The sequence below is a fragment of the Hemitrygon akajei genome, chromosome 4, assembly GCF_048418815.1.
Source record: "Hemitrygon akajei chromosome 4, sHemAka1.3, whole genome shotgun sequence".
NCBI lineage: Eukaryota > Metazoa > Chordata > Chondrichthyes > Myliobatiformes > Dasyatidae > Hemitrygon > Hemitrygon akajei.
The window spans coordinates 75,150,880-75,161,117 of record NC_133127.1 but is presented as its reverse complement, the minus strand read 5'-3'; positions in this window follow the sequence as shown (position 1 = coordinate 75,161,117).

The window sequence follows — 10,238 nt, the reverse complement described above, 5'->3', positions numbered from 1 at the left end:
CTATTTATTGACTACAACTCAACATTTATCATCATCGTTCCTAAAGTTCTGATTGAAAAGCTCCAGAACCTGGGTCTCTGTACCTCACTCTGTAAACGTATCCTCGACTTCCTAACTGGAAGACCTCTGTAACGTTCTCGCTCGGGTGTGACGGAACCCGAATTAAACGTCGAGGTAAACCGTAGTCAATGAAAACAAGGTCGCAGTAAGATTAACCATTTACTGTTCACTCTTCACATTAACGTATGGTGAAAACTGTTGATAAAACAATACAAGATTGGTACAGTGTTTGTTTCCTTCTAAATATCACATTTACATCGTGAATACTTGCAAAGGTAAAACTACAATAACTACATTACATTAAAGTGCAGCATACAGTCAGAATCTACCTGCTCCATTGACTGCTTTAAATACACTTCAACACAAACTATCCCGACTCTTGAACTAACAAAAACATAAACCTTATCGACCGTCATTACTTTTAACAGAATCAGCGTTAACATTTTAATTCAACATATTGATTATCTCATGACTTACAGCGTTGCTTTCACTGTGTCTCTGGTGCGTAGAGAACAACCTTACTTGCGCTGAACTGCCACATGTGAGCGCCCCCCACTCTTGCGTTTATCCCAAACCGGTATTTTCCCACAAGACGCGGCGAAACCGGATGTGACGTCATCGCAGCCGCGATATATTACAGACAAATGAATTTACTTAAACAATCCTAACTTTAACTAAAAAATGCTAACAAACGAATTACTAAGCGAAAATATTATAAACTAAATAATTGCCATAAAGGCAGCACAACCTCAATCTGTGCAGATTGGAAATAACATCTCCACTTCGCTGACAATCAACAGTGGCACACCTCAGTGTACTTAGCCCATTGCTTACACCCATGACTGTGTGGCTAGGCACAGCTCAAATGCCGTCTATAAATTTGCTGATGACATAACCATTGTTGGCAGAATCTCTGATATTGATGAGAGGGTGCGCAGGAGTAAGATATACTATCTAGATGAGTGGTGTTGAGGCAATGACCTTGCACTCAACGTCAGTAAGACCAAAGAGCAGATTGTGGACTTCAGGAAGGGTAAGACAAGGGAACATACACCAATCCTCATAGAGGGATCGGAAGTGGAGAGAATGAGCAATTTCAAGTTCCTGGGTGTCAATATCTCTCAGGACCTGACCTGGTCCCAATATATTGATACAGTAACAAAGAAGGCGTAACAGCAGTGATATTGCGTTAGGCGTTTGAGGAGCTTTGGTGTCACCTAAAATTTTTGCAAATTTCTACAGATGTACTGTGGAGAGTATTCTAACTGGCTACATCACCTTTTGATATGTGGAGGGGTGGGGGCTGCTGCACAGAATTGAAGTAAGCTGCCCCACAATCCCTTATCCAAAATTCTGAAATCCGAAAGGCTCTGAAAACTGAAATTTTTATCGCCAACAGCTGATGTCACTCAGGTGCAACGTGGCAGCACGAGCAGAGGCCGTCAGACATTGTTGCTGCAAAGTTAACAAATTTCATAACATATGCCAATGATATTAAACCTGATTCTGATTCTGTATTCAGATGGTGCCAAGTTGTAATTTCCGTCGATTGTGTTTCAAATATATTTGTTCTGTTAGTTTGTAGGGATGATTTTGGGGACAGAGAAGTGAGATAGTGATCAGATTATGGTCTATGGACAGAGATGTAGAAGAGTTAGAAGTCAGGCCTCCACACTTGAAGATCAATGTTGTGTTCAGGTGATGAAAGGCATCTGGAGCCTATCCCTTTGCTTCATGCTTGTAGCCCACCAACCTGAACAGCTGATGAAGGACATCCACAGATAGATAGATAGATAGATAGATACTTTATTCATCCCCATGGGGAAATTCAACTTTTTTCCAATGTCCCATACACTTGTTGTAGCAAAACTAATTACATACAATACTTAACTCAGTAAAAAAAATATGATATGCATCTAAATCACCATCTCAAAAAGCATTAATAATAGCTTTAAAAAGTTCTTAAGTCCTGGCGGTAGAATTGTAAAGTCAGGCTTTACAGTCTGACTGCCCCAGTTTGGTCCTGGGATTGGATGTCCATGTGAGCAGGAGGCATGAGGAGGCATGAGGGTCGATCACATGGCATGTCCGGAGTTTGAACCTGGAGATTGAAGTAACATCATCAGCTAGTGTGTGGGTCGATATCTTAGATCTAGGCCAGAGGTCCGGAAGTCAAAGGTAAATGACTGGAGACTGGAGATTGGAGAGACTGGAGAGTGGAGACTGGAGTCTGGAGATTGGAGAGACCGGAGACTGGAGTCTGGAGATTGGAGAGACTGGAGAGACTGGAGTCTGGAGATTGGAGAGACCGGAGAGTGGAGTCTGGAGATTGGAGAGACTGGAGAGTGGAGACTGGAGTCTGGAGATTGGAGAGACTGGAGACTGGAGAGACTGGAGTCTGGAGATTGGAGAGACTGGAGACTGGAGAGTGGAGACTGGAGACTGGAGGCCCAGAGGGTTGGAGGACTGTTGGTGGGAGTGGGAGGGAGGAAAGGGATTTGTTTTGCTATTGTTTTATTGCATGCTGCGTTCTGTTTTCTTGTGTGGCATGTTGTTCTGCCAACATTGCTGACAGCAGAATGTGTGGTAACGCTGCTGGGCCCTCCCCGGCACACCCTTAGCTGTGTTAGTGTTAGTGCAAATGACACATTTTACTGTGTTTCAATGTACATGTGGTGAATAAATCTGAATCAGAGCAACTCATGCTGCGGGAGCAAAGGCCCATGGAAAGTCACTTTGGCCTTAATCTTCTCAATAAGAATATTTGTTCCTGTTTTCATCCTAAAATGCCAGATGCACGAGTTAATATGCTTTTGCGTACTATTACCAGAACTGAAGTCAACAGACTTTGATGAGAGAACATCATTCTCCATTAACTACCGACACCTCTCACCACCCTCCAGTGATAGGAGAGGAGTTCCTCTGAAATCCCAGAGCACCCAGACCCTTACAGAAAGGTATGCCAAGACCATATTAAGGAAAGCTCTGTAGAAGAGACTCAGGTGGTCCTGTTTTTAACAGCAAAGAACAGTGGAAGGGTTACTGTAATAACAACAATGTCCAAAATAAACAACTTAACCTGTGTCCCAACAGAAACAATATAGGAACCAGTCCTTCCATTCTATTCCATGGATTACCTTGACCTCATATAAAACAGAGAGGAATTTTAGGTTTTATTAAAGTGAATGGTGAATAGATTTGATAGGTTATACATCAAAGTTGAGTGACTCACTGTCAGCAAACCCAAAGACTTGTTTATTAACTACAGGGGGAGAGAACTTGAGGTCCATGAGCCAGTCTTCATCAGGAGATCAGAGGTGGAGAGAGTCAGCAACTTTAAATTCTTCTGTCCTAGGGTCAGCACATAATTACCATTACAAAGAAGGCGCAGCAATGCGTCTACTTTCTTCAAAGTTTGCAAAGATTTGGCATGTCATTTAAAACTGTTCTAAACTTTTATAGATGCGTGGTAAAGTGTATATTGATTAGTTGCATCATGACCTGCTATAGAAACACAAATGCCCTTGAATGGAAAAGCCCAGTCCATCACAGATAAAACTCTCCCCACCGTTGAGCACACCTACAGGGTGTGCTGTCACAGGAAAGCAGCATCCACCATCAAGGACCCCCACCATCCAAACCATACTTTCTTCTCGCTGCTGCCATCTGGAAGGGGGTATAGGAGCCTCTGGACGCACCCCACAGAGTTCAGAAACAGTTATTATCCCTCAACTATCAGGCTCATGAACTAGTACGGATAATTTCACTCAACTTCAGTCACCCCCATCACTGAACTGTTCCCACAACCTATGGACTCACTTTCAAGGACTCTTCATCTCATGTTCTTGATGCCTATTGCTTATTTATTATTATTATTTTGAGTGTGTTTCTCTGGATTTGCAGTATCTGCAGAATCTCTTGTGCTTATAATTTGCTGCTCCGCTGCAAAGTTTATTCTGGCATCTCCCCTCTTCCAGTCCTGATGAAAGCTCTCGGCTCGAAACATCGACTGTTTGTTCATTTTCATAGATGCTGCTACATCTTCTGAGTTCCTCCAGCATTTCATGTGCGTTGATCAGGATTTCCAACACCTGCAGAATTGATTGTGTTTATTATTTTGTTTGTTTTTTCCTATTGTGTTTGCACAGTTTGATGTCTTTTGCACATTGGTTGCTTGTCCATCTTATGAGGGGCTTTTCATTGATTCTATTGTGTTTCTTTGTATTTACTGTGAATACCCACAAGGAAATGGATTTTAAGGTAACTGCGGTTTTTTGGTGGCATATATGTATTTTATAATAAATTTACTTAGTACTTGCATGATGGATATAAATGAAACTAGCCTCAAAACTAACTTGTAGCTATGCTAGAAGATTTCTTGGTGCCATTTAGTATTTTTTTAGGCCTGTACTCAGACTGGGAGAGATAGTATTTTAATAGTCTTTTTGGAGGTACATATTTGTGTCATTTTCAGATTAAAATGACAATTGCTTTCTGAAATTTCCCAGTGACAATGCTGAGAAGACTTCTCACATCACCTGTGACATTTTAGATCCATGAAGGATAAATTATCTCATTGGTTTCACTGGAGGGTTGAGTGGTAAATTATATCTATTTAACTCAACATCAGTTAAATTAAAATGATGATTAAATGATACAAGGCAAACACAAATGCTTTTCTCATCAAGGGTTCACTCTTCATGTATTACTATATGGATGGAATACAAACTTAGGCCGAATAATGCCAAGGCTGCACAGAAAGGTACCCCCCCAGTCTCCACCCAGCCACTCATTTCCAACTCATCACCTGCAGCCTATTTAAACCCAGCTCTCATCCACAGTCTTTATTCAACCATTTAACCAGCCAGCCTCAAGTAGTTGCTCCTAGCCTTCAGTTACTTTGTTGCCTTGTCATGTTCAGTATCTATTCTCTTTTGTTTTGTGGCCCCTGTGGTTTGTTACCTTGCAGTTTATTATTAAAATGATCACTCACTGCTAAATCATTTCCAGTGCTTTGTGTCTGGGTCAAACCTCCTCATGAAAAGATAAATGAACCAGCACTTGACCCAGTAGAGTTTACTCTCCTAAAGGAAGTCATCTCTCGACAGAAGCACATGATCCACAGGGAGTAAGAAACCATCGAACACTTGTTTGCACCTTTCAACCAACTCTCCGTCTCGATAGAGCAACCCCACACCAGTCAAACTCCTCCTTTGGAGCCCTGGAGTCCAGTAACTAAATAGTTCGACAGATTCAAACCAAATGCTGCAACTTCCTCTCCCAGTATGTCATGCACTTCAAGCTGTGGCCATCTCTGTGTTCTATGGACTGTAAAGAATGCCTTTATCATCTCTCTCTTGACTGGGCAAGAACTGACCTGGGACACTGCTAATTGGGACAATAAATATCAGGTATTCACTGCTGGGTTGCATTGGCTTTTCAAACATCTGGGAAGTGGGGAGAAAGCGGCAGATCGGAAACTTCATCTTTGTCAAGGATCACGCTCGGTGCTGGATTACACTGTGAAATTCAGGACCCTTGTGGTGGAGTGTGGCTGACTGTGGAAGTATTGCTGGCCCATTACCATCACATCCATTAGGAGCACTTGAAAGGTGAGCTATCTACCCAGGAGATCCCCATCGACCTTGAATGCCTCATCACTCTAGCTCTCCTTACTGAAAAATGTCTGATGGAAAGTCCCACCAGATCACCAGCCAGAGCCCCAGTTCCACCGTCAGAACCATTTCAGGCTGCAGTATCCTCATTAACAACACCTCTAGAAACCATGCAACTAGGGAGAGCTTCCTTACAACACCCCCCTCCCCCTGAAGCGAGTGAGGCTACGTCCAAACTAGACCGGATAAATCTGTAACCAAAGGCTTTTCTCTTTGTTTTGACCCTCCGTCCACACTGATACGGCATTTTCCTCCCCCAAAAATGGAGCTTTTCTAAAACACCCTCCAGAGTATGTAAATTTGAAAATGCCGCTTGAGCAAGAGTAGTGTGGACAGGGTAACCGGAGATTTCTAGAAACGCTGTCATGACATGTCAGAACAGATGGTGGCATTTCATTGTTTTCCTGAATGCAACCCCCCACACAGCCTAACAATTTCAGAATATACGGCAACGAGACTGAAGCCAGAAGAGTTAGAAATGTACTCACCAAATACTTTGACCCATAACTTACCGAATAAATAAGTATACTCACTTTGCCCTGTTTTCTGTCCTTGCTTGTATGAAGGTGGTTTACCTATTTATGCAAGTACTTCTCTGACAATAGATGTGTAACAGCCTACTGTAACATTGATAACTCTGATGCAGACATGTTTTACACATTCAGCAAGGTGCTTTATTAATGCAACAGAGTTAGTCAGTTTTTCAATGTTCATCGTCAGCTGGGTCATACAGTCCGTGAATTCCCTGTCGGTTGCCTCCATACGCTCCAGTATTTGTTTTTTTTTAGTTTTAAGTTCTCCTGCGCGAGAGCCAACAGCTGTCCACCATATGGCAACTTCCTTTTAAGTTTTTCTAGTCTGTAGCTGCACAAACGCAGACTTTCAGAGCAAGATTCAACCCCAAACATGTCGCTTATTTTCTGTAGATGTGTCCAGCGCATGCCCAGTAGGAGGAAATTTGCCCAAATACCCGTTTTAATGCGGACGGAGGTGTTCTCAAAAACGCTTGGTGTGGACGCCTATAATTTTTACGTGAAACAGGCATTTTCAAAGTTATCCGGTCTAGTGTGGAAATAGCCTGAGTGTGAGAGGAGAAACAACTTCTTCACTTACTTAAGAGCAGTCAATAGTCAAAGCTTCATATTCCCACTGCAAATGGAAAAATGGCACCAGCAGGTAAAGAAGAGGGGCCTTCTATCTGGTAAGCTCTCCTCCCAAGCCCCTCATAGCTCAACTCACTCTCTCTGCCCTCCTTCACCTCCCAACGACTCTACACACACAGGAAGCTCTGGTGGATCCCAGCGCAGCAGGCAACTTTCTGGAATGAACTCTGTGTGTGCATCTTGGACTTCCTACCAAGTGTATCTTGCACCCCTTCTGCATCTCTGCCATAGACAGATGTCCCATGGGGGTCTGGGATGGTCAGAGCATGCACACAGCCTGTGCACATGGGCGCTGGAAAGCACTGTGAGTCCATCTAATTCACCCTTATCGATTCACCCAATACTCCCCTCAGCTTGGGTTACCACTGGCTCTCCACTCACAACCTCACTTCAGCTGCTCATTCAGTTCACTGCCGGACTGGAGATCCATCTGCCAGCCCATCCGCCTGCAACCTCAGTTGACTTCACTCCGAATCCATGGAGATGGAGGGAACGGTTGGCCTCACCAAATTCCCACAGGAATACCATGACTTAGCCATTCCCTTCAGTAAAAGGGAAGCCAGCACTCTGCCACCTCGCAGTCATCGACATCCTCCCAGACACCACCCCCCCGAGGTCTTCTGTTCTCCCTCACCCATCCTGAGACCCAAGCCATGAATAATCACATCACTGAAGCACTATAGCATGGCTTCATCTGACCATCCCAGTCCCCAGCCGCTACAGGATTCTTCTTTGTCAAAAAGAATAATTGGAATCTCTGTTTCTGCGTCAACTACTGTGGATTTAACAAGACCACCATTAACAACTGCTACCCTCTCCCTTGATGGATAGTGCTTTCAAAATACTGCACAGGACCCAGATCTTCACCAAACTGGGTCTACAGAACACCAACTCCATTAGGAGGATGAGTGGAAGACAGCATTCATAAAAGTCACTGGCCATTGCTGATACTTTGTGATGCCGTTTGGACTTTCCAACCGTCGGTCTGTTCTCCAAGCCTTCTTTCACAAATTCCTCTGAGACATGCTACACAGGTGTGTGTTCATTTACCTCAATGACGTTCTTATCTTCTCCAAGGATCCCCAAGACCATGCCTCTCATGTCCACTCTGTCCTTCAGTGTCTCCTCAAAAACCAACTGTACTGCGGGTTAGAAGAACGCCAGTCCCACAGACGAGTCATTTCCTTGCTGGGTTCCGTCGTTTATGGACCCAGAACCAGTGCGTACCATTGTTGAATGGCCCTGTCTAACTGCTACAGTGTTTCTAGGGCTTATCAACCTTCTACACCCATTTCATCAGGAACTACACCTGAATTGCCTTTCCTCTCACCTACTTCACGGATAGCCTGGTTTGCTGCCGCGGACCATGTTTTCAAGGAGCCTTAGTGACGTTTCACACCACTCCCATTCTCCGCCACCCAAACCCCTCCAGATATTTTGCGGTAGAGGTGGATACATCTGATGTAGACACCACGACCATCCTCTCTCAGAAAATACCAGAGAGGAAAGCACATCCTCTTATGCAAGTTCAACTTTACAGAGCATCCTTATGGAGTAGGGGACAGGGAGCCACTTGCCATTAAATGGGCCTTAGAGAAATGGAGACATTGGCTGGTGGGGAACACCAAACCCTTCCTGGTCTGGACTGACCACCACAGCTTCATGTCCATACATCAGACCCACCAACTCAACTGACGCCAGGGTTGCTGGGCCCTCTTCTTCAAGCAATTCAAGAACACTAAGGTGGACGTCCTGTCATGACACTTCAATCCAGCTGAAATGGAGACTGACCCTTAATTCATCATTCCCTCCTTCCAAATGCTCACTCTGACCATGTGGAATCTTGAGAACCAGATCTGCTAAGGCCTACAGTACAAGTCTGCTCCAGCCGACGTGCCAGACAGTCTCATGTACATTCTGGTGGCCATGCACTCTTTGGCACTCTCGTGGGCCCATTGCTCACACCTCTCTGGCCATCCAGGTGCACAACAGACTCTGGCTTTTCTGCTCTCAATGTGCCCAGTCCAATTCTTCCAACCAGTGGCTCTCTGGGTTCCTGCATACCCTTCCTGACACTCAATGCCTGTGGCCCTACATCTCCATGGATTTCATCACAGGTTTGCCACCTTCCGATGGGGCCTCAGTGATCTGGAAAGTGGTTGAGTGGTTCTCCAAAGGCAGCCCACTACATTGCCATTCCCAAGCTTCTGTCAGAGATGGTGGATGTGATTCTCCAGCATATAGTTCGCCTCCATGGTTACCCTCAGGACTTAGTGTCAGACTGGGGCCCACGATTCATCTCCCGCTTCTGACGAGCTTTCTGTTCCCTCCTGCGCACTTCACTGAGTTCGTCCTCTGGTTATCATCTGCAGACCAATGGACAGTCAGAGAGAGCCAATCAGCAAATGGAGAAGTCTCTGCGATGTTTTGTTGCCTCTAACCCTTTTGCTTTGAACCAGCCAGCCTCCATCAGTTGCTCCTAGCCTTCAGTTACCATGTTGCCTTGTCGTTACATATCCATTCTCTCTTGTCTTGTGTCCCCTCATGACTATTTATTTTGCAATTTATTATTAAGTGACCTTTCACCGCTAAATAACCTCCGTTGCTCTGCATTTGGGTCACGTCGCCGCTGCATTTTCAGATAAACGAAAGCAAAGACACTGGCATTATGCTCAGGGACTCAGCAAGAGAATTATCACTCATCCAGGAGATTTTTTAGGGAGTGCCTGTCTTTCAAGGCTTTATCCATTAAGTTGTGTGTGAGGAGGCTTTGGATTAATAAATAAACAACTGTTGAGCACCTTTGCTTTGTCTGCTGCAAAAATCTCCCAGTGGCCACCCATTTCAAATCAGCTTCCCATTCCCATTTTGATATGCCTGTCCATGGCCTCCTCTGCTGGCATGATAAAGTCAAACTTGGGATGGAAGAGCAACACCTCACATTCTGCCTGGATAACCTCCAAAACATCTATTTCTCTGACCTCAATTAACTTCTCTTCCCCCTCTCTCTTTTTCCATTCCCCATTCTGGTTACCCTTCTCTTCTCCTCACCCACCTATCACCTCCCTCTGGTTCCCCTCCTTCTTCCCTCTCTGCCATGGCCTACTCTCCTCTCCCGTCAGATTTCTTCATCCTTTTACCTCTTCCTGCTTTTACATATTACTGTCAGCTTGTAATGCCCCAGCCCCACCTCCATATTCTGATTTCAACCTCCTTCCTTCCCACTCCTGGTGATGGGTATTGGCCCAGAAAGGTGGTAGTTTATTCCTCGCTATGAAGGCTGCCTGCCTTGCTGAATCTCTCCAACATTTTGTTTGTGTTGCTCAGATAACCAGCAGAT